This window comes from Rana temporaria (genome assembly GCF_905171775.1).
Source record: "Rana temporaria chromosome 4 unlocalized genomic scaffold, aRanTem1.1 chr4x, whole genome shotgun sequence".
NCBI classification, from domain to species: domain Eukaryota; kingdom Metazoa; phylum Chordata; class Amphibia; order Anura; family Ranidae; genus Rana; species Rana temporaria.
In genome coordinates, this window is record NW_024404460.1 from 775,739 (window position 1) to 801,100 (window position 25,362).

The following is a 25,362-nucleotide window of genomic DNA, read 5'->3' on the forward strand; positions in this document are numbered from 1 at the left end:
AGACTAACATGGAGAGGCGTTTTTAAGCTGCAGAAAAACGCTCAGAAAAGTGGCTGTAAAAACGTCCATGGAAATTAAGCCTTAATTATCATTTCATTCCCCCCACATACAATGTCTGGAACCAACATCAATAACTCCCCTCGTGGTACAGACCATAAATTCCCTCATTGTAATATACGGGGATATTCTACATTTCCACACTATATATGTGTGTATCATCATCTGCTGGAGATAAAAGACGTCACAGTGACTATGGAGGAAGAGGACGGACATGACGGTGGTTACTGGGTGTAAATAGAAAATAAGATCTTATTACCTCCTCTGCTGCCTCTTCCAGCAATGTCTTCTCTCTACTTCCTCCTGACTCACCTGTCACCCGGAACTTCCTGTGTGTACCTGACATCACTTCCTGTCTTCCATAGAGACTTCCTGTGTATACGTGAGATCACCACCTTGTGGATTTCAGAGGAACTGCAGCCATGAGAAACTTTTCGTAGTGTGAACACGGCCTTGTGCTGTGTGTGTATGTACTGTATATCCTTATAGATGGGTCATCTCCACTCCCACCAAGGGGGATAGAAATATATTACTGCTCGGGGGGGGGGGGGGGGGGGACATTTTGGCCCCTTTGATTTGGCAGTAAAATTGATGTGAGATTTAGTCATGTAGAACATCTGTTATATGGATACAAAGAACCCCAGCCGAGAGTAAAGGGTGGAAATGGCTCCTGATCCCCAGATTTGGGTAATTATGTCCCCAATATAAATAGAAAAAAACCTGCGCTATGTGTAACAACTCAAATACCTCCAGAAATAACTTCTACCGGACTGCTGCTGTAACAAAGGTAAGTCTTCCCTTTATCACCTAGAAGAGCATTATGTGTCACAGCGCTGTCCTATTGTGTGTGCCGCCCATCAATTATCACACATACACTAAAATATGTGGAGACATTCATATATAAAGTGCTAGGGGCTCCAATAATATTCTCTGCAGATCTACTGCCTCCACTTTACACCTACTTCATTCATCTTATGGTGTTTATCAATAAATGAAGTAAACTGATCCATGTGCAAATTCATATACAACATAAAGAGCTTTGTACTCAGGATGATGTTCCCTGCAGATCCACTGCTTCCACTTTGCATCTATTTCACTTAACTTATTAAAAAAAATCCACAAATCAGTGAAAAGTTGATAAGGTGTGAAAGTTCTCGGTGCTCCAAACTGTCCCAGCTGTAGTGTAGCCACGCCTTCTTCCACCTCTTACACACGTGATGGTGAGGGCTGTCAAAGATCGATTTCCTTTCAAAACAGGAGAAGCTTGCAATGATTTGCTGACCCAAACCCTTGTAACAAGGAGAGACACACACACACACACACACACACACACACACACACACACACACACACACACACACACACACACACACACACACACACACACACACACACACACACACACACACACACACACACACACACACACACACACACAGCTCTCTTGCATGTTAAAATGGAGAAAAGGGGCTGAGCTCCAGCCAGGCATCAGCTTTAATAGCCTCATGACATCACAGGGCATACAATTGATTGGTTCACATAAAACAGACACACCCACCAATCCTCCCACTCACCCTCGGACCCACCCATTCACCCTCCCCTCCTGTGAGCACATGTCCATGTCTTTGTCCAAAAATGAATACACAGGATTTCCCGAACAGCTTTGCAAGGATCTGACCATGTATGGTTCCTGAGTAAATAGGCATGAACAGTTCTTTTGTTACGAGGTACAAAGTTCCTTCTGCCATTCAAAAGACAAGGGTTTCCTTTCACAAGTACAAAACAGTTCCCGAGAGTATGTAGAAGGGGGATGGGGAGGCTTGAACACATCTGTTCTTGATAAAAGTCATTTTGTATAATGCTGGATTCATAACTTTAAAAACCATTATATATAATTCCTGATATAAACTCTTTAACCAGTTCCCGACCTCCTCATGTACATTTACGTCGGCAGAATGGCACGGACAGGCACATGTACGTACCTGTACGTCCTCTGCTAGACGTGGGTGGGGGGTCCGATCGGGACCCCCCCCCGGTACATGCGGAGGTCGGGTCCGCTCGGGGAGCGATCCGGGACGACGGCGCGGCTATTTGTTTTTAGCCGCTCCGTCGCGATCGCTCCCCGGAGCTGAAGAAGAACGGGGAGAGCCGTGTGTAAACACGGCTTCCCCGTGCTTCACTGTGGCGGCGCATCGATCGAGTGATCCCTTATATAGGGAAGACTCGATCGATGGTGTCAGTCCTACAGCCACACCCCCCTACACTAGTAAACACACACTAGGTGATCCCTAAATGTTACAGCGCCCCCTGTGTTTAACTCCCAAACTGCAACTGTCATTTTCACAATAAAGAATGCAATTTAAATGCATTTTTTGCTGTGAAAATGACAATGGTCCCAAAAATGTGTCAAAATTGTCCGAAGTGTCCGCCATAATGTCGCAGTCACAAAAAAAAAAACGCTGATCGCCGCCATTACTTGTAAAAAAAATAAAAAAAATAAAAATGCAAAAAAACTATCCCCTATTTTGTAAACGCTATAAATTTTGCGCAAACCAACCGATAAACGATTATTGCGATTTTTTTTACCAAAAATAGGTAGAAGAATACGTATCGGCCTAAACTGAGGGAAAAAAAAAATTTATTTATGTTTTTGGGGGATATTTATTACAGCAAAAAGTAAAAAATATTGCATTTTTTTTAAAATTGTCGCTCTATTTTTGTTTATAGCGCAACAAATTAAAACCGCAGAGGTGATCAAATACCACCAAAAGAAATCTCTATTTGTGGGGAAAAAAGGACGCCAATTTTGTTTGGGAGCCACGTCGCACGACCGCGCAATTGTCTGTTAAAGCGACGCAGTCCCGAACTGTAAAAACCCCTTGGGTCTTTAGCCAGCATATTGGTCCGGGGCTTAAGTGGTTAAGGAAAATAAACCTTTGTTGTGATACATATATTTCACACATGCATATAATTAATATAAAATCCAATATAACTTCATAAAAAGATATAAGGAAAAAAAAAGAAATTAAGATAATATAAAAAGGATAAGACATTTCTGTTGTTCTAATAACTAAAATTAAACTTAACTCAAAAATAGGCATATTATTATAATCTATCACAGGGCACCCCCTTAGTGGTGCTTCCCCACTCACCAGAGCAATATGACTCCCAGCTTTTCATCTACCAGAGTCACCAACATCCTTCACACTCTCCTCACCTCCGATGGATCCTCCTCGCTCACTCCTGCAAGTCTGCTGCGGTTTCTGTCAGTCTCCCTCCTAGACTCGGCTTCCTCCTCCGACCACTGTTCCAGCAGGAGCTCCGCCTCTTCATACACACTCAGGAGCTCCGCCTCTTCATACACACTCAGGAGCTCCGCCTCTTCATACACACTCAGGAGCTCCGCCTCTTCATATACACTCAGGACTCCACCTCTTCATACACTCAGAGCTCCGCCTCTTCATACACACTCAGGAGCTCCGCCTCTTCATACACACTCAGGAGCTCCACCTCTTCATACACACTCAGGAGCTCCACCTCTTCATACACACTCAGGGCTCCGTCTCTTCATACACACTCAGGAGCTCCGCCTCTTCATACACACACAGGGCTCCGCCTCTTCATACACACACAGGGCTCCGCCTCTTCATACACACACAGGGCTCCGCCTCTTCATACACACTCAGGAGCTCCACCTATTCATACACACTCAGGGCTCCGCCTCTTCATACACACTCAGGAGCTCCGCCTCTTCATACACACTCCGGAGCTCCACCTATTCATACACACACAGGGCTCCGCCTCTTCATACATACTCAGAGCTCCGCCCTTTCCTTACACACTCAGAGCTCCACCCCTTCATACACACTCAGAAGCTTTTTACATTATCATGAAATTGTTGTAACTGAAAGACAGAAATTTATCAATTCACAGGGAACCCCTAGAAGCCTTTGGAGGATCCCTGGCTGATAAAGGCTGGACTAGGCAGTAATATATTTCTATCCCCCTTGGTGGGAGTGGAGATGACCCATCTATAAGGATATACAGTACATACACACACAGCACAAGGCCACTTCAATATATTTCTCAGGACTGCAGTTCCTCTGAGCTCCACAAGATGGTGATCTCACTTCTATCAGAATGACAGACAGGAAGTGATGTCAGGCACACACAGGAAGTTTCGGGTGAGAGGTGAGTCGGGAGGAAGTAGTGAGGAGACATTGTTGGAATCGGCAGCAGAGGAGGTAATAAGATCTTATTTTCTATTTACACCCAGTAACCCCGTCATGTCCGTCCTCTTCCTCCATAGTCACTGCGATGTCTTTAGAGGGGCCAGTGGGAGTAGAAAATGTCCAGTGGAAGTAAACAATGTCCCATCATTGGTGTCAGTGGAAGGAATTGTGCCCCATTGTTGATATCAATGAAAGGAATGGTGCGCTATCATTAATGTCAGTGGGATAATTAATTACCCATTGTTGGTGTCAGTGGGATAAATAATACCCCAAAGTTAGTGTCAGTGGATGGAATAGTACCCCGAGGGCTAGATAAAGGCAAGCAAAGGGCCACAGTTTGGGGACCGCTGGTCTATACTAAATAGATTTTACCACTTTTATTAGCGGGGGGAGTGGCAGTGTATGGCATTGGAAGATATCGCATCCAGGTACATGTGAATGGACAAGTTGGTGACAAGATACACAGCGGGTCCAACCAAAAAAAGTGCACAGTGAGACCTATCTAGTAATAGAAGGTCCATCCATTGTGGTGAGTGTCATCCATGTGGGGTCACCTGGAAGTGGTCACGTGTTTATCTGTTACTAATGGCAGAGCACCTGATCACCTACCTCTTGTTTTTCAAGCAACTAATATTTGAAGGGGACTTTTTGATTCTTTGGACATTAGTTGTGTTTTCTGGTGTTATTAATTTCTTTATTTTTTACATGTGGCAAACTGTTTAATAATCTTTATTTATATTTTTGGCAGCGCAGGAGTGGGAGTATTTAGAAGGACACGAGGATCTCTACAAGGACGTCATGATGGGCAATCAGCCGCCCCTCACATCACCGGGTAAGAGGAGACTTTATTGTAAAGGAGAGAGCAGTACGGAGGCTCCACCTAGATCCCCCATCATCTGATAAACACATAGGGCCAGATTCACAAAGAGATACGACGGTGTATCTACAGATACACCATCGTATCTCTGACTTACACTGGTCCTATCTATGCGCCTGATTCATAGAATCAGATACGCATTGATAGGGCTAAGATCTGACAGTGTTACACTGTCGGATCTTTTTTCAATTTAAAAATGGCGCCGGGGGCGTTCCCGCTGATTTACCTTGTATAATATGTAAATCAGCGAGATACGCAAATTCACGAACGTACGCAGACCCGACGCAGTCTTCTTACGACGTTTCCGTAGCGGCGTACCCGTCGTATACTTACCCCTGCTTTTATCAGGCTCAGCCAATGTTAAGTATAGCCGGCGTTCCCGCGTCGAATTTGAATTTTTTAACGTTGTTTGCGTAAGTCGTTCTAGAATACGGATGGACGTCGTTTACGTAAGCGTCGAAACCACTGACGTCCTAGCGCCGTCAGTGGGAGCAATGCACGCCGGGAAATTCCCCGGACGGCGCATGCGCATTTAAAGCGGCGCGGGAACGCGCCTGATTTAAATAGTACACTCCCCCTAGCCGCGGAATTTGAATACCGCCGGGGGATTTAGGATCCGCCGCCGCAAGTTTGGAGGTAAGTGTTTTGTGAATTAGCCACTTGCCTCTCAAACTTGCAGGAGCGGATCTTAAATCACGTAGATCGAGCGGATCTATAGATCCGCTGATCTACGTGAATCTGGCCCATAGAAACAATGTATTCAGTCAGTGTGTGTGTTTCCTACAGATGGATCCAGTAATGGGAACCCACCAGAGAGATGTCCCCGTCCTCTGTATTCTCGGGATTACACACAGGAAGATCACACCATCCCCCACCATCATCAGGTAGATGAGGAACAATCACTGATAGTATCATTAGGATCTGTACATTATCTGCATTGTTACCATTGATGTCATTTTTATTCTATATTCAGAGTGGAAACCTGAGAGATCATAAAGTTGAGGTTAAAGAAGAGATAAAAGAGGAGGATGATGAGGATGGGGTGATGGAGGAAGAACACACCATCCCCCACCATCATCAGGTAGATGAGGAACAATTATTGGTGGTTATGATTTATATACAAACATGTTTATTATAATGAATGTTTTATTATATATTCAGAGTGGAAACCTCGGGGATGATAATATTGATGTTAAAGAAGAGTATAAAGAGGAGGATGAGGAGTATGGAGTGATGGAGGAGTTTTCAGAAGGACACAAGGATATGATGGAGCCACCTAATACCAGGAACCCACCAGAGAGATGTCCCCGTCCTCTGTATTCCCGTTATTATTCCACACAGGAAGGTCACTCCATCCCCCACCATCATCAGGTAGATGAGGAACAATCACTGATAGTATCATTAGGATCTGTACATTATCTGCATTGTTACCATTGATGTCATTTTTATTATATATTCAGAGTGGAAACCTAAGAGATCCTAAAGTTGAGGTTAAAGAAGAGATAAAAGAGGAGGATGATGAGGATGGGGTGATGGAGGAGTCAGATTCTCTAAAAGAACACAAAGATTTGTACCAGGACACCATGATGGAGTCATCCAGCTACAGAGACCCCCCAGAGAGATGTCCCCATCCTCTGTATTCCCGGGATTCCACACAGGAAGGTCACACCATCCCCCACTGTTACAAGGTCGGTGGGGCGGAGCATCTAGAACATGGACTGGAGGAGATGATGTGTGGATTTTGTATGTAAGTTTATATCTTACAGATGATATTCTCTCTCATTTTCTTGGTTTAGAGTGGAGATCCAATCGATATAGAATTTGAGGTGAAATCAGAAGAAGAAGAGACGTATGTGAGGGATGATCAGCAGTCTATGGAGGAGGATGGAATAACGGGGACATTTATAGAGGAGGACACTCCTACAGAGATCAGCACAGGTGGGTCATTAACACTAAATCCATTCCTCCACCCATACTGCTCACTGATTGGTCCAGAGTAGGGCGGGGACTGGGTGATATCAGCCTGTAATCCCCTGGTCACTTTCCTGAGCTGTGTTCCCCGTCCTGTATTCCTGTATTTCTCTCGGATAATCTTCCTTCTCTGTGCTGCAGACACAATGTATGTCTCTAGACTGGATTTATGGAGATTCTGGGGTTCAGCTGGCAGCAAAATGTTGATTTTCACCATAGGGTTTGCTTGACCTAGACACCTGGGGTATGTACCTTGGGTCTTCTGCCCCATGCCCGAGTCTAGTGAGATCTCTGACAGAACAATTCTCCCGGGTTACTTGCTCTGTTATTTGCTGGCTGTGCCGGGTGGAGGGATATGTCTGTATAGTCTCAGACCCAAGACACTGAGTGCAGTCTCAGGAGATGGGAGGCAGCGGTGTGGGATCTCTGCAACTTGTCTCCAGTAAACATTTCATCCGCCACTGATTACTGAATACCAATATCATGAGTCCTAACCCCTGCACTATATACTCTATGGTGTACATTACATACTCCTGACCCCTGCACTATATACTCTATGTTGTACATTACATACTCTTATATTATCTCTGAACAAGAACGGTTGGAGAGCCGGTTTAGGGCCAGGACACATTTGAGTAGATGCAATGACAATTGGCAGACTCCGAGACTTCTATAGGTAGACTGCTATACAGTGGAAGGCCTCCAGCCGCACACCACTTCTGTATAGGTAGGACCGCTGTCTCCTATGGTAACAAATCTTGTTACAGTCACTAACGCTAGTTCTACATAACTCTTGGTAACACAGAATAGTTCTCTTCTTCTCACACAGTCTCTCACTGCAGATCTTCTCTCCCTGAGCTCCCGGTCTCTCACTAGTAGGGATGAGCTTTATGTTCGGCTCGAACATGAGTTCCACTCGATCATTGGCTGTTCGCCCGTTCATCGAAAAAAAAAAAACATTATGGGGCATTTGCGCCAAATTGGAGCGCCGCGTCATGCACCATAATGTACTGCGAGATCGCAGTTCATTGCTGTGTGATGATTGGCCAAAGCATGCACTATGACCCGCATTCTTTGGCCAATCCCAGCGCCATCAGCAAAGAGAGCCATAATTGGCCAATCATGGCTCAAGGGGACTAAGTCCACGCCCCACACTATATAAGGCTGCATGCACGTCGGCCCTGTGTAGTGTGTTGTTGGCGTAGACAGAGTGTCATTTAGATTGAGCAGGCAGGTGATTCAGTTAGCTGCAGTGCATTTAATATAAATATATATATATATATATATATGTATACACAGTCTCCTACACACACATATATATATATATATATATCCACTGCATCCAGTGTAGCTAGATCTGACTGCAGGCCGTTCCTGGTGTACGTTTTCTAATATACTTTCAGGCAGGCAGGTGATTCAGTGACCTGCAGTCCAATAAATTATATATATATATATATATATATATATATATATATATATATATATATATATATATATATAGTCTCCTACATATATATATCCACTGCATCCAGTCTAGCCAAAATCTCCTTTTTTTTCGACGTTGAGCCACAACATGCAGAAGAGTTGGTGGAGTGGATAACAAAGCCGTCCTCATCCTCTGTCACCCAGGCTCAGAGTAGTTTGCCTGCCAATGCAACTGCCACAGCGGCCTATTCCATCGGCTCCATGTCATCAGTCAATCCTTCCCTAGCCCCACCATCATGCACAGAGGAGTCCCCCGATCTGTTCTACCACAGTGTTGAGTACATGCTGCAGGAGGATGCGCAGCGTTTTAAAGGCTCTGATGATGGGACCCAGGTTGAGGAAGGGAGTAACGTGAGCCTAGAGAGAGGGGGGGCAAGAAGGACAAGAAACTGGCAGTCATGTTCCCCCAGCAGTAGCATACTGCCAAGTTTGCTCCAGTGAGGAGGAGGGAAAGGATGATGAGGTCACTGACTCTACTTGGGTGCCTGATAGAAGAGAGGAGGAGGAGGAACATCTCCAATGAGGCAGAATGCCCTCCAGGGGGCAGCTTAAGGGCAGCACACCCTATTGCATCACACTGCAGAGCTAAGCATGTGCAGGGCGCTGCTGATTCTCCGCATATTTTGAAAAGTTCTTTGGTGTGGGCCTTTTTTGACACACGTGCAACAGATCGTACCGTTGCTGTTTGCAACATTATGTCTGAAGCGTATCGAGCGTGGCCAAAACAGCAACCGCTTGGGCAACACATGCTTGACCAGACATATGACGACCTCCCATGCAGTCTGTTGGCAACAGCACCTAAAACACCCACATGAAAGAAGAAGGCGGACCTCTCCTAGCTCCTCATCAGCTGGGATCTCCAACCCCACTATACCCTCAGTCCTCTCAGAAACCTGCACTGAGAGGAATGAAGGTGTAGAATAAGGTGCCCCAATATCCGATTGTAGCAGGCAAATTTCCCTACCCCTGTTGCTAAATGGTAGAAAGAAATATGGTCCCAGCCATCCACATGCTCAGCGTCTGAATGCTAGCTTGGCTAAATTGCTAGCACTGCAACTGCTGCCTTTTCAGCTGGTAGACTCTGCCCTCTTTTGTGAATTTGTGGAATGTGCGGTACCTCAGTGGCAGGTTCCCTAACTCCATTTTTTTTCACGGAAGACCATTCCGGCTCTCTACCAACATGTGGAAGGCAATGTCTTGGCTTTGTTTGACAGAGTGAAAAATATGGAGTAATGCCTGGATCAACCGATTATAAATACCTTACAAAGAGGTAGTATATATAAATCTACATATAGTTCAGTGCATCTATCCAAGTCTCACTCACATAGAATACTATGTCAATGCAGTTCTGATGGCCTAGAAAAATCTAGCAAAAAAGTGAGAAAATAAAGTTCTCTCAAAGTAGACCAAAACAGACCACTATGGATGGTACAATGAACTTTAATCATTGAAAAACACACAGCAATAGTTCATCAAAAAGGGGTGACAGATATATGGGTTGGTTTACACAATTAAAAAATAAGACAACGTTGTCTAATTGGTTTAAAAACAGGGGAATCGCAGCTGAGCCAGAGCTTGCACAATATGCAATTGAGCTACTGGTCTGTCCTGCATCCAACGCATTCAGTGCTGCTGGAGACATTGTAACCGATCACAGAGTGCGCCTGTCCACAGACTCTGTTGATCGGCTTACCTTCATAAAAATGAATCCGTCTTGGATCACCAGCTACCAAGCACCTGATGCTGATGTAACCAATTGATTTTTCTATGGATGTGGGAACCCTTGAAGACTGCTTATGCTGAGTGACTATCCTATTATGCTGAGTGACTATCCTATTCCTCCTCAATGTTCATGTTGATAGCGTCTAAGAATATTTTCAGTTCATGGCACTACCACCACTGCCTAAGGCCCAATTTTTCTGCCCCTGTATACACGCCCCTGTTAATTACAATTTTTGATCTAATATTTCACAGCAGGGCCCGTTCCTGCACCCACCAAGAGTAACGGTGAGGACTTACTGTGTTCTGGTACCACCAACACCTAAGGCACGATTTTCCCCTACTTTCAAACATCTGACTTACAAACGACTCCTACTTACAAACGGAGGGAGACAACAGGAAGTGAGAGGAAATCTACCCCTAGGAAGGGAAATTCTCTCCTGTAAGAGTTGATATGGGAAAAAGGTGTCTCCTCTCCACTGATGCTTTATCACCAATCCTTGTTTCCCTAATAACCCCAAATTTTCTAAATCCAATTGTCATTGGGACAGAAAGTGAGGTGAAATCTTCTGAACACGGGGCACAGACAGCAAAACAAATGTTACAGGGGTGATAACCTTTCCCTATGTTTCCCAAAAAGCTTAAAAATAGATTTTTTTTGGCTGGAGCTACACTTACAAAATGTACCAGTTCCAAATTACAAACAGATTCAACGTAAAGGGTCACTAAAGGAAATTTTTTTGAAATGACTGTTTATTGGGTATAGAGACATAAAAGTTAACTGATTCCTTTTAAAAATGATTAAAAATTGAATTTAATCTATCATATAATGTGCCTCTAGTTTCACTTTCGATTTTAAAGGTACATACATGAAGTTCCGGGTGAGAGGTGAGTCGGGAAGACTCACAGAGCAAAAACAAACAAATCCAGGGCAGTGTTTTGTTTTTAAAATGAATCTGATTGGTTCTGAGGAGTTTTAGACACACAGTAATGACAGCTTAGACCACCGTGAAAATCTCCCAGTACTGTGGTTATAAGGAAACGGGCAACCAGGAAGTGTGGAGATCACAGCAGAATTACAGCTACTTCAAAGCAAAAACGAACAATGAGGACATGAAACCAGGACTGCAGTAAGGTAAAGGAAGCTATTTAGCTAAAAAAAAAAATTCCTTTAGTGACCCTTTAAGAACAAACCTCCAGTCCCTGTCTTGTTTGTAACCCGGGGACCGCCTGTATACTGCTGTTCAGAGTATATAGAGCCTGCGGGCACTTTTGATTTTTCACGTTCGGGCCCCATAAACGTTTACGGTGTTCTAATGTTCACACAAACTTTCGGTCCATTCGCTTGTTCTGCCGCAAATCGAACCCGGGAGGTGTTAGGCTCCTCCCTACTCACTGGACTTCCAGATTCAGTGGCCACTGAATCTCCTGAGCTCTTCTGCAGCTAACCCGCTGTATATTCCTCAAGCGTCACCCCCGCTATCCTGCTGGGGCCCTGGCTTGGCACTTACTGATGCTCCTCAAGCGTCACCCCCGCTAATCTGCTGGGCCCCTGGTTTGGCACTTACTGATGCTCCTCAAGCGTCACCCCCACTATCCTGCTGGTCCCCTGGCTTGGCACCTGCTGAAGCTTTCCCACTTCTTCACTGTCCCAGGCTTGGTGAGAAGATTGTTCTGGTACTGGCTCCAGCTTACTAACTGTAGTCTCCGGTAACAAGGTGGATGGTCCCTTAGTGGCGACAGCTTCCCCTCCACCTCCGACCACAACTGGTTCCCCGTTCGGCTGAATCTTTACTCTCAGTTGAAATCCAATCCTGCAGTCCCAACCCTGCGCTGCTTCTCTTGCTCCTGGATAGGCCTCAGGCTTCCGGCCTAAAAACCCGGGCGACATAACACACGTCCACCCAGACAGGCGTCCAGATGGTACAGAACCCTGATCACCTGACTCCACCCAAATAAATAGGCTCTCCCAGCAGGCCAAGGGACCAAAGAAACCCCTGCAAATTGGTTGAGACACCCCATCTATTCATAATCCGACCTTGCTACACCCTTGTCTATCTAGTGCCACCTAGTGACAGAAGAGAAAAGGTGCAGCCATCCAAAGTTAGAGAGGAATCAGTAGATCTCCTAACAATAAGCAAGGATAACTACCACCTGGGAAACTCAATTTTTTTAGCCACCCTTCCTTAACACCAGGGTGCTACATGTTCATTACATACTCCTGACCCCTGCACTATATACACTCTATGTTGTACATTACATACTCCTGACCCCTGCACTATATTCTCTATGTTGTACATTACATACTCCTGACCCCTGCACTATATTCTCTATGTTGTACATTACATACTCCTGACCCCTGCACTATATACTCTATGTTGTACATTACATACTCCTGACCCCTGCACTAAATTCTCTATGTTGTACATTACATACTCCTGACCCCTGCACTATATACTCTGTTGTACATTACATTCTCCTGACCCTCGTCCTATAATCCCCTCATCACTGTCACTCCTATAAAAGACAGTTCTCGTTGTTTCCTCACTCTCTGACTAAGGTCCATGAATAAAGAAATGATCTGGTAGGAGATCAGAGGAGCCATTTACCACTTACCTTGAGGGGGGAATTGTAAGGTCCTCAGAGACAAAGCTGCCTGATGTGGGCGGAGTCCTGGGTTAGGGGAACCAATCAGCTGATGTCTAGTAATAATCTTTGTATTTCTATTTTAGTAGATGGACGGGAGATGAGGAAAACCTCAGAGGATTGTCTCACTTTGTCTCCAGACTGTAAAGTAGAAGATGAGGACATCACACAGTATAGTCCAGGAGAAAACCCGACTACCTCAAATGTCCATCCGGCACCACACAGTGTAGATGGACCATCGTATTCTTCTTATCCTGAGGAACCTCAGACTGTGCGGGACGGTGCCGGACCATCGTATTCCTCTTATCCTGAGGAACCTCAGACTGTGCGGGACGGTGCCGGACCATCGTATTCCTCTTATCCTGAGGAACCTCAGACTGTGCGGGACGGTGCCGGACCATCGTATTCCTCTTACCCTGAGGAACCTCAGACTGTGCGGGATGGTGCCGGACCATCGTATTCCTCTTATCCCGAGGAACCTCAGACTGTGCGGGACGGTGCCGGACCATCGTATTCCTCTTATCCTGAGGAACCTCAGACTGTGCGGGACGGTGCCGGACCATCGTATTCCTCTTATCCCGAGGAACCTCAGACTTTGCGGGACGGTGCCGTCCTTCCAACAGATAAGAAGTTTTTCTGTGCTGAGTGTGGGAAGTGTTTTGGCTTCAAAAGCAGTCTTTATAAGCATAAAAAATCTCACACAGGTGAGAAGCCTTTTTCCTGTTCTGAGTGCGGGAAATGTTTTTCATATAAGTCACATCTTTCCGCACATCAGAGATCTCACACGGGGGAGTTGCCTTTTTCCTGTTCTGAGTGTGGGAAATGTTTTTCAGAGAAGCCCAGTCTTTCCGCACATCAGAGATCTCACACGGGTGAGAAGCCTTTTTCCTGTTCTGAGTGCGGGAAATGTTTTTCACAGAAGTCCAATCTTTCCAAACATCAGAGATCTCATACGGGGGAGATGCCATTTTCATGTCCTGAGTGCGGGAAATGTTTTTCATATAAGTCCCATCTTTCCGCACATCAGAGATCTCACATGGGGGAGAAGCCTTTTTCCTGTTCTGAGTGCGGGAAATGTTTTTCAGAGAAGTCCAGTCTTTCCAGACATCAGAGATCACACACGGGGGAGATGCCTTTTTCCTGTTCTGAGTGCGGAAAATGTTTTTCAGAGAAGTCTAGTTTATATACACATCAGAGATCTCACACGGGGGAAAAACCATATTCCTGTCCAGAGTGCGGGACATGTTTTTCAGAGAAGTCCCATCTTAACAAACACAAGAGAACACACACGGGGGAGAAGCCTTTTTCCTGTTCTGAGTGCGGGAAATGTTTTTCAATGAAGTCCAGTCTTTCCACACATCAGAGATCTCACACAGGGGAAAAGCCTTTTTCCTGTTCTGAGTGCGGGAAATGTTTTTCAATGAAGTCCAGTCTTTCCACACATCAGAGATCACACACGGAGGAGAAGCCTTTTTCCTGTTCTGAGTGCGGGAAATGTTTTTCAGTTAAGTCCAATCTTTCCAAACATCAGAGATTACACACAGGGGAGAAGCCTTTTTCCTGTTTTGAGTGTGGGAAATGTTTTTCCGTGAAGTTGACTCTTTACAGACATCAGAGATTTCACACGGGGGAGAAGCCTTTTTCCTGTCCTGAGTGTGGGAAATGTTTTTCAGAGAGGTCCCATCTTTCCACACATGAGAGAGTGCACACGGGGGAGAAGCCGTATTCCTGTCCTGAGTGCAGGAAATGTTTTTCAGATAAGTCCAGTCTTTCCAGACATCAGAGATCTCACACGGGGGAGAAGCCTTTTTCCTGTCCTGAGTGCGGGAAATGTTTTTCAATGAAGGCTAATCTTTCCACACATCAGAGATCACACACGGGGGAGAAGCCTTTTTCCTGTTCTGAGTGTGGGAAATGTTTTTCAGTGAAGTCCAATCTTTCAGCACATCAGAGATCTCACACGGGGGAGAAGCCGTATTCCTGTCCTGAGTGAGGGAAATGTTCCTCACTGAAGTCCTGTCTTCCTGTACATCAGGGGTCCCACACAACCCTCGAGGTGTATTAGTGAGTGCGGGAAATGTCTTGTATGTGAATGTTGCTGGACATATGTGGAAGAAGCACACCCTGATATACGGGTGAAACTCGAAAAATTCGAATATGGTGCAAAAGTTCATTTATTTCACTAATGCAACTTAAAAGGCGAGACTAATATATGAGAGAGACTCATTACATGCAAAGCAAGAGGGTTCAAGCCGTGATTTGTCATCATTGTGATGATTGTGGCTTCCAGCTCATGAAAACCCCAAATCCACAATCTCAGAAAATTCCAATATTCCATGCAATCAATAAAACACGGATTGTACAGAGAACGATATCGCACCTCTGAAAAGTAGAAGCTGCATATTAATTGTGTGAAAATAGTGCAGCGCTGCGTATCTATAAATCTTATAGAAACAAATAATTATACATTCCATAAAACTATTTATGAAAAAAGAAATAAATGATAAAAAAACAGTTCATATGGAGGTTTCCAAAGCTGTCACCGCTGTGAAAAATCTGATTTAAATGCATCCAATATTCAGTGCGCACCCCCACCTGCTAAAATGCATGCTCACCTCAAGGGTGAGTATAAAACTCATAGACAGATCACTCCTCGTGTCCGATCACGATCCGTCCACTTTACCAATGGTAGTAATTCCTACAGTTTCCAGACTGCACCTCTGTGTGGGGAATCAACGTATAAATTGTCTCCAAACACCACCTTCCTCCATTCACTTATTAATAATCAATTCCACTTCTATATCCCGGGGGGAAGGACATGAAAGAAAAAACACAAGTACCATAGTGCTCTCTGCTCCTGAATTTATTATAAAAGCCCCCCCTAAAAAGTTACACAGGAACAAAAATTGTCTCTGGACAGCCGCACTCTGAACAAATTGTCGCCTTTATTAAAAGAAGCACAGCACTACAAGTCACAGCAAAATAAAACCCGACTGCTGACGCGTTTCGCACTGAAACTAGTGCTTAGTCATAGCGAGAGTCCCCTAAAAAGTTACACTTACAAGAAATAACAATAAAAACAGCAAGTATCAAATCACCAGCTCATTCACCGCCGATCTAGACCCACGGCACTTCACCTGACATCACAGATAGGGCTCCTCTCTTCTAAACGCATGTCGGCCTCTCGTTGGCCTTCGTCAGTAGATGGGTGGGTCAAATGAGGTGAAACCTTATATACCTGCCTGTTGCCTATGCTACCCTTCAGGCATCACCACAGTGTGTGAGGACACGCCCTCTTCCTGTGACTACAGAGCTGACATTCATAGAGCTGGAGAGCGTGTCACCCGAATCTGCAAACCAGCAGGGCGCTCTCACTCGATCAGACCGCTGAGCTCCGTGGTAATGTCCCGTTACATCGCACACTCATGTGGAGATTAGATTGTATCGCCATATACATACAATAAAAAAACAAGTCTAAAATAAAATGAAAAGATGTTCCTATGTGATAAAACCCGAGGGTTTCTAATGTTAAAATATCGCAGCTTCTGCTGTTTAAAGGCTTTACTTTGCATTCTGGATGAATGACGAATCGTGAGACAAATTCGTGAATTAACGTGAATAAAAACTGTGTGTTTTAACCACTTCCCGACCGCCGCATGTAAATGTACGTCCACAGTATGGCACGTACAGGCACATGGGCGTTCATGTCAGTCCTGTCCTTCTAGCGGGTGGGGGGTCCGATCGGGACCCCCCCCCGCTACATGCGGCGGTCTGGTTCGCTCGGGGAGCGATCCTGGACGACGGCGCGGCTATTTGTTTATAGCCGCTCCGTCGCGATCGCTCCCCGGAGCTGAAGAACGGGGAGAGCCGTATGTAAACACGGCTTCCCCGTGCTTCACTGTGGCAGCGCATCGATCGTGTCATCCCCTTTATAGGGGAGACACAATCGATGACGTCAGTCCTACAGCCACACCCCCCTACAGTTGTAAACACACACTAGGTGCACCCTAAATCCTACAGCGCCCCCTGTGGTTAACTCCCAAACTGCAACTGTCATTTTCACAATAAAGAATGCAATTTAAATGCATTTTTTGCTGTGAAAATGACAATGGTCCCAAAAATGTGTCAAAATTGTCCGAAGTGTCCACCATAATGTCGCAGTCACGAAAAAAATAGCTGATCGCCCCAATTAGTAGTAAAAAAAAAATAATTAATAAAAATGCAATAAAACTATCCCCTATTTTGTAAACGCTATAAATTTTGCGCAAACCAATCGATAAACGCTTATTGCGATTTTTTTTTTTACTAAAAATAGGTCGAAGAATACGTATCGGCCTAAACTGAGGGAAAAAAATGTTTTTATATATGTTTTTGGGGAATATTTATTATAACAAAAAGTAAAAAATATTGCATTTTTTTCAAAATTGACACTTTTTTTTGTGTTTTTATAGCGCAAAAAATAAAAACCGCACAGGTGATCAAATACCGCAAAAAGAAAGCTCTATTTGTGGGGAAAAAAAGGACGCCAATTTTGTTTGGGGGCCACGTCGCATGACCGCGCAATTGTCTGTTAAAGCGACGCAGTCCCGAACTGTAAAAACACCTTGGGTCTTTAGGCAGCATTTTGGTCTGGGGCTTAAGTGGTTAATATACACACTATAAAGGATAATGTAATGGTAGGGCCCGTGGGACCCAGAGGCTCTTGAAGGGTGTGGGGTACTTCTGTTTCAGCCTCACCAATGACTCTTGTGTCTAGGGACATCCTATGTCCACTAGGGGCATAGGATGACTGAGAACTGATATCTCGGATTACATGAGATGGGACAGTAATGATAATCCACAATATATTCAGAATATCTAGAACTATTACTGGTTGTTGATTCTGAACTCAACAGGTTAATTGAAAGACGTCACCACACTTCAGCTACCTGGCTGTAGTGTACGATAAAAGCTTGCTGTGATTGCATTCTATTGTCTATTGTGCAAATTAAGTCTGCTACTGTGGTGATGTGGATTGGAGCTTGGTAGACAGTCTGGCTTCTAAAGACCTTTTCATTGTGTGATGCTAATTAACACTGTTTTGTGTGAATTTCTATTGATGATAATGTGTGTTGTGAATTAGCACAGTCTAAAAGGTCAGATGTCTGACTTGCCAGCTGTAGGTAATTAGAATTGGAGTCAGAATGTCTGACTAAAGGAATGTGTATTGTATAAGCAGGTGTCCATCTTAAAAGATGTGTATTGAGGGGGGCTCGTTAGTACCCATTGTATGATGTTGTGGGTGTAGTTGAGTCATTGTTACTGACTGTATATAAAGAGCCTGATTTTCCCATTAAAGTATCTATCCGTTTGGAACCAGAGAACAGAGCTGTGTGTGTCTCGTAATTCTGGGGGAAATCCAATGGGTCCTGTCTGCCGGATTGTGGAGTGTCGATAAGCTGTCGTGGGTTGGTGGAATGGAATATCGTAAACGCTGTTAACCCCTGACCATTATAAATAATAAGTACAGTTACAGTACATTCATAGCTTCAAATAAAAGTTCAATACATAAAAGAAAGTTCTTCGAGAACATGTGCTTTAAAGATGGCCGATGAGCCCTGTGTTTGCTGGAGAAAATTGTCTGTGTACTTCTGAAGATGGGGGAAGGGTAGAAGAGAGGGAGAAGCTTTCCACCCAAGCTTTTTATAAACTTCAAGATCCTTTCTTTGACTTTCCCGCCGAACAGTAAAGCGCTCCTCCTACATCCCTCCCCAGAATGGAGGGGATGACGAGGAGGAATATGAGGCTTACCATAGGAAGTGGTCTATCTCCTAATTACTTACAGACACAGGAAATGGGGGAAGGGATTCGTCTGCCTTCGAATGCAACTTTCAAACAGAACATCAGTCATATGAAATACCTTTTTTTTTTTTTTTAAACATAAGATATTTACAAAATGAATAAATATGTCTTCACAGCTTCTATAAATTGATAACTGGGTTCAAATGTCACATCAGGAGATTATTAACTCAAAGCCCAACATCCATACCATTTATAGGAATTCATATTCTCAATAATATTTTATAACCAAATCACATTTTAGATATTAAGAATATAACACTATGTATATCTTTATCTTCGGGGACAAATTCTATCTTTATTAGGACCTCGTTGTCCATTCATTAAAAATGTATAGAAAACATAAATATGTATGAATCAATCACATATATGAAAAATCAATTGTACACCTAAAAATACCACATGTAACGGGAGGGCCCGTGGAATCCAGAAGCTCTTGCAAAGTATGAGCCAGGAAATAATGGACATATCTTGGATTGCTTTAACATGGGTCTGTAATCCACAATATATTCCAGGATATCTGTAAGAACTATTTACAGGTTGTTGATTCTGAACTCAACAGGTTAATTGAAAGAGTGACTCATTCAATGTGGGAACACAGACCGTTAGGTGTTAATGTCGTCTGTTGTCATGTAAATGAATCTAGGATGGCCCTGAAGAACCTGTCATTGTGTTGTGCTAATTGACCCTGTATTGTGTGAAGTTGATGATACATGTATATTGTGAGTTAAACAGACAGTCTAAAGGTCAGATGTCTGACTTATCAGCTGTAGTTAATTAGCTCATGCTAATTAGACCAAGAGCTGGTGCCAGAATGTCTACTAAAAAGATGTGTATTGGGCTCGTGTCGTGTTGTGGGGGGAGTTGAGTCATTGTTCATTTTTGGTTACTAACTGTATATAAGAGTCTGATTTTCTCATTAAAGAGTCTATTCGTTTTGAACCTCTAACAGAACTGTTTCCCGTTTCTGGGAGAATCCGTATGGGTTGTGTTCGCCGGATTGTGGAGTTTCGATAGCTGTCTTGGGTTCGGAATGGAATATCTTAAACGGCTTTAACTCCTGTCCCATTTGGGGTTCCGTTACACCACATTTGGCCATTAGATGGCGCTAAGTACCATAGAAATGATCTCCATCTAGTGGCCAAATGCAATCATTTCCATTTTAAATTAATGGAAACCGTTCGACCAACACAGCAAATATCCTAATAACATTCATCTTTCCCCCATTCACACAGAAGGAATGTACATGGACTTTCCCCGGGGGAATTGCTATGCACATATTTTATGAATAGACCCCTAAATGTCAGGAGACGTTTATATAAAGATGGGAAGTATGGAGCAGATAAATGAATAGACCTCCTAGCAATGTTATTACCAGGCTGCAGCTAGGGGGAGCTCTAATGTGTGAGCACAGCAGAGTGATCCCATCTAGCTCACATTAACCCTTTCACTGTCAGATGTTTTTGCATTATTTTGGGCCTGAAGATTAGATAAAACCCCCAAACATATATTATCTGATAGCAGAGGCCCTGGAGAATAAAATGGTGGTGATTGTTAAGGTGTTCCTCGTAATTTAGCTGTTAGTGAACATAATGAATACGAATTTATCCGAAGTTACGAATTACCCAAAATAACAAATGCTGCATCTAAACAAATGGAACATAATGAATTAATAATAATAACAAAAAAAAATCTTTGTTTCTGTAATAAAATTTTGTAAATGAGTACGTTTTCTCCTTCACTGATGAGATGGCACTGGTGGGCACTGACAATGGGCACTGATAGGCAACACTGATGGGCACTGAAGGGTATATATGAGTGGCACTGATTAGCATATCCCTGGTTGTCCAGGGTAGCATACCTGGTAGGCATCCTTGGTGGTCCTGGGTGGGGGGCTGCACTGATAAACAATCAGCACAGACCCCCCTGTCGGGAGAGCAGCCGATTGGCTCTCTTCTACTCTCGTCTCTCAGATGCGAGTGAGGAAAAGTCAATAAACGACTCTTTCTGTTGACGCTGTGATCAGCCGTGATTGGACACAGCTGATCATGTCTAGACTAATCTCCGGCTTAAATAGGCGGGAGCATATTACCCCCACCCTGCGATCACTGCACTGGCTCACTGTGGTAGATCGCATTGAGTTTAAGGCTCTCTGTCTCGCCTATCGCGCTTATCATGGGACGGGCCCACAATACCTGAATTCCTTGATAACGCGATACACCCCTGCACGAGGACTTAGATCACTTACAGCTGGTTTCGTCACTTGTCCATCTGCTCGCCTGCTTACCTTCGGGGGTAGACGCTTTTCTGTGAGAGCAACGGCCCTATGGAATAGTCTCCCTGTTTCTATCCGGTCTCTCCCCTCCATTATGGCCTTTCGTAAAAGGATAAAAACTTGTTTTTTTGAGGGAAAAGCAGGCTGAGTCACGTTAGTTTTCCCTGTTGTTCCTTGGTAGTTTGCTTTTTTGTGCTCTCCTTTTTTCTTTTCCTTCTATTTCCTTTCCCTGACTTGATTTATCTATTTGCAGGTATGTCTTCTGCGCTTAGACGCTTCCCTGACGGGTCAGTATTTGGCGCATTACAAATCCATTAAATCAATCAATCAATCAATGTGGTAAAGAGACTTCATTAGAGGCTCTTTATCGAGATTGGTGTTGCGGCGTGTCAGACTCGCACACCACAACAGAGATCACCGGGCTGTGTGCCCAGTATGGCAGGCGATCGCGACTTATCCTGCTGGACATCATATAATGGGCAGTCAGGATAACTAAACCACTTCCCGGCCGGCATTTTGCTATAGGCCAGGGTGGGAAGTGGTTAAAAGGTAACCCTGAATAATGGGCCTAGAGTGCTGTGGTCAGGAGTATATCATATGCAGGGGTCAGGAGTATATCATATACAGGGGTCAGGAGTATATCATATACAGGGGTCAGGAGTATATCCTATACAGGGGTCAGGAGTATATCCTATACAGAGGTCAGGAGTATATCATATACAGTGGTCAGGAGTATATCATATACAGAGGTCAGGAGTATATCATATACAGGGGTCAGGAGTATATCATATACAGTGGTCTGGATCTTCTACTGACATTAATTAGAGAGAAAAGTCTCTCCTGTACGGTTCTCTCCTTGACATCGTAGAATGAAGCCGTATTGTTCTTTCAGTGTCATCATCCCGTGTTCTGTCCATTTCCACACCGACACCAACATCTCCTCCACCATCCCGCTGTATTTGTTGTCTCACCATGTTTCCAATGATGGAGATCCAGAGACTGACCGGAGTCTTCTTCTCCATGTCACCAGACCACCTCTTCCTCTACTATTGGGGTGCTGGGCCTTTTTATGACTACTCAGGACCCCCAACCTCTTCTATATGTAGCACTACCCCCGAAGGAGATGCTCGTTTAGATTTGGGCCTGCCGTTACCTTACTGTTCACCACACTCGTCCCAGGGGTCCTTCTTGAAGAGTTATTCACAAATGTCCGCACCAACACTTAATTTCTTTTTCTTCAAGGGTTTTATTAAACCAGGGGAGATTCAGGTACCTTGCTTGTGGATCACGGGTACAGTCTTAGATCCAGAGGACAAATTGGTTCCACACTGGATTCAGCAACTACCGGAAAGGCCTCTCTCACTGACCTAGCAGCCGGTGCGAAGCTCGTTCAAAGTCTCTGCCACAGACTTGATGAGTGTCATTGAGTCATCACACAGTCCTCTGCCACAAGATCATGTAACCACACAATCTGCAAAGCTCCAAAGAAAGCACACAGTCCACGTGCCAGGATCTTTCAGCCAGGCCGGCAGCACAGTGAGGTAAATAGGAAAACAGAAAAACCGCGCTGCCACAACAAAAGACTACAGGCAGCAAACGTATGATATACAAAAAACATAAAAATATATAAAAAGCCGCGCCCAATGATTAAAGTTAAAGTCTATAGTACTCAGCAGGTGATAAGGATGATTAGATCCCATAGGACATTGTTCATATATTGCAGGTGGAGACTTCAAAGTTGGTTCGTGTATTAGAATAATGGCTGATCAAAAAACTCCAAACCACCAGGTGACATGCATACAGTCAGTGCCAGCCCTCCACCGTAAACAAAAGCAGCTTACCAGATGGCAAGCCTTTAACACAATTGGCTATAGCCCAGCCACGGCCTTTAAATCCCCAGGTCACTTAGTTGGGACACTCCGTCACTCCAACAGGATCCCAGGCACGGGTGTTTGTGATAAAGGGTTGCGGTTCAGCCACAGATAAGCCCCTCAGCGGAACAACAGCAGTCAAGCGATCCCAAAAGCATGTATCAGAAGATAGAAAGGGACGCAATAGCGTGATATCACAAGGTACAACAATTTATTAAAAGCAGTAATGTACTTACAGCAACAAGGTTAAAAACAGCATATAGCGAGTAAATAGTAAAAGCCGGCCGGCTTGAAGGAGCCCTCCTCCTTGGCGTGGTGACGTCACTGACGCAGCCTCCCAGACGCGTTTCGTCACTAATTGGACGTTATCAATGGGGGTAATGGCCCGGATGCGTCCTCCAATCGCGTCCCCAATTGTTCGGCTTCTTCCCGCAGGCAAGACAGCACAGGACCACCCCTGGACCAGTAGGCCCCAAAAACTCCTGGGCCTACTCTCAGTTGTGGAGCCTCGGGCGAGCAGGCCCCAAGACTGGACCTTGACTCCTGGTGACAGCGAAACCCACAGTCAAGTGGATAATGTGCAACACAGCAGAACTCGAACAGAAACCCACAATTTGGCATAATATTCTGAGCCAACTACAGCTCAGATAACTAAATTTACAAAATAGCACCTGCTCAACAGGAGCTACATATAGGATTTTGAAGATTTATATCCTATTTACTAATAAGCTGAAGAAGATGTCCATGATGTAGATGAGGGTTACTTATAGTATGAACAGCATCTCCCTTCACTCTGTCACCAAGACCTAGTCTGGCAATGCCCAGAATGTTACCAATTAGTCTCTGACCAATCTCACGGTTTGGATGGAATTTCTCCTTATATCAGTGGTCAGTGTAGTGGTCCCTTACATTGGTGACCAATGGGAGAAGGACCCTCTTATATGTCATCAGTGGGAAGACTGCCCTCCTTACAGATCATTGATGTCAGTTGTTACCGAGAGACAGAAATTGTCCATTGCTCAAGGAACCCCTAGAAACCTTTGGAGGAACCCTGGCTGAGAAAGGCTGGACTAGGCAGTAATATATTTCTCTCCCCCTTGGTGGGAGTGGAGATGACCCATCTATAAGGATATACAATACATACACACACAGCACAAGGCCGTGTTCAGACTATGGTGTGCTTTTATGAAAGTGAGATCAGCGGCGATCTCGATTCTCACCGCTGATCTCAGGTCATACCAGGGGAGGGGGGGGCAGGGTGGAAATCTCCCCCCGGGCTGGTGACACTATGCACAGCCACCGGCCGCCACTACCAAATGCTGTTTTTGCAGAGCAGGAATATGCCTGCTGGAGCTCTGTTAACACAGGTCACTGCCCCCGCTCACCTCCCACTGTGCAGCCATGCCTGTGTCAGCTCCGAGGTAGATGGCTGCAGAGCTATGTCTCGTCTCACACATAGCTCAGCCTCAGCGCACACCAGCGCTGACATCCCCTTCTCTCTCTGCAAAGACACGAGGAGAGATAGAGCTCATATGCTCCTCCTTCTTCTGAGTCTGCCCTGCCCAAACTCCCTGGGCATGTGTGGGCACTGGACAGGAAGTTTGAACCCAAAAAAGCATCAAACCTTCATCCTGGTAAGCTCACCCTCTCTAGTCTCTCCTGGCTACCAGTGTATAAAAAAGGGTGCTCTGACTCTGATGTAAGGGGGGCCTCTGTGCAGACTCTGATGTAAGGGGGGCCTCTGTGTGGACTCTGATGTAAGGGGGGCCTCTGTGCGGACTCTGATGTAAGGGGGGCCTCTGTGTGGACTCTGATGTAAGGGGGGCCTTTGTGTGGACTCTGATGTAAGGGGGGCCTCTGTGTGGACTCTGATGTAAGGGGGGCCTCTGTGCAGACTCTTGTGATCATGAAAAATCTTATACTGTTTTCCTCAATCCATAACTTTTCCACGCTCTATGGGCCACTTGACTGGACTTGCCCCCCAGGCCTAAGGCTGCCAGCCCTCCCCTGGGTCATACACAGTTTATGAAGCTGAGGTAATCAGCGGAGAACATGTTCACTCCACTGATTATCTCAGCACAGCGAGAATCTGTAACTGACTGTCACAGAAACGGAAAGCAGTTTATGAAGGTGCGATCTCAGCACCTCACTGGCGATCTGTGACAGAATTCTCACTTTCTGATTCACCATCTCAGAGGTGGAGAATCCGAGAGTGAAGCCGAAGCTGGCTGAGTATTGTGGAGGAAGAAGGAAGTCTTTTGTCTTCCATGCTTCACACACAAGCAGCTATACAGTCAGATCCCATCTTCCCCCCAATACACCCCCCAAAATGAGCAGGTTAGGAATTTATAGTGTGTGTATATATATATATATATATATATATATATATAT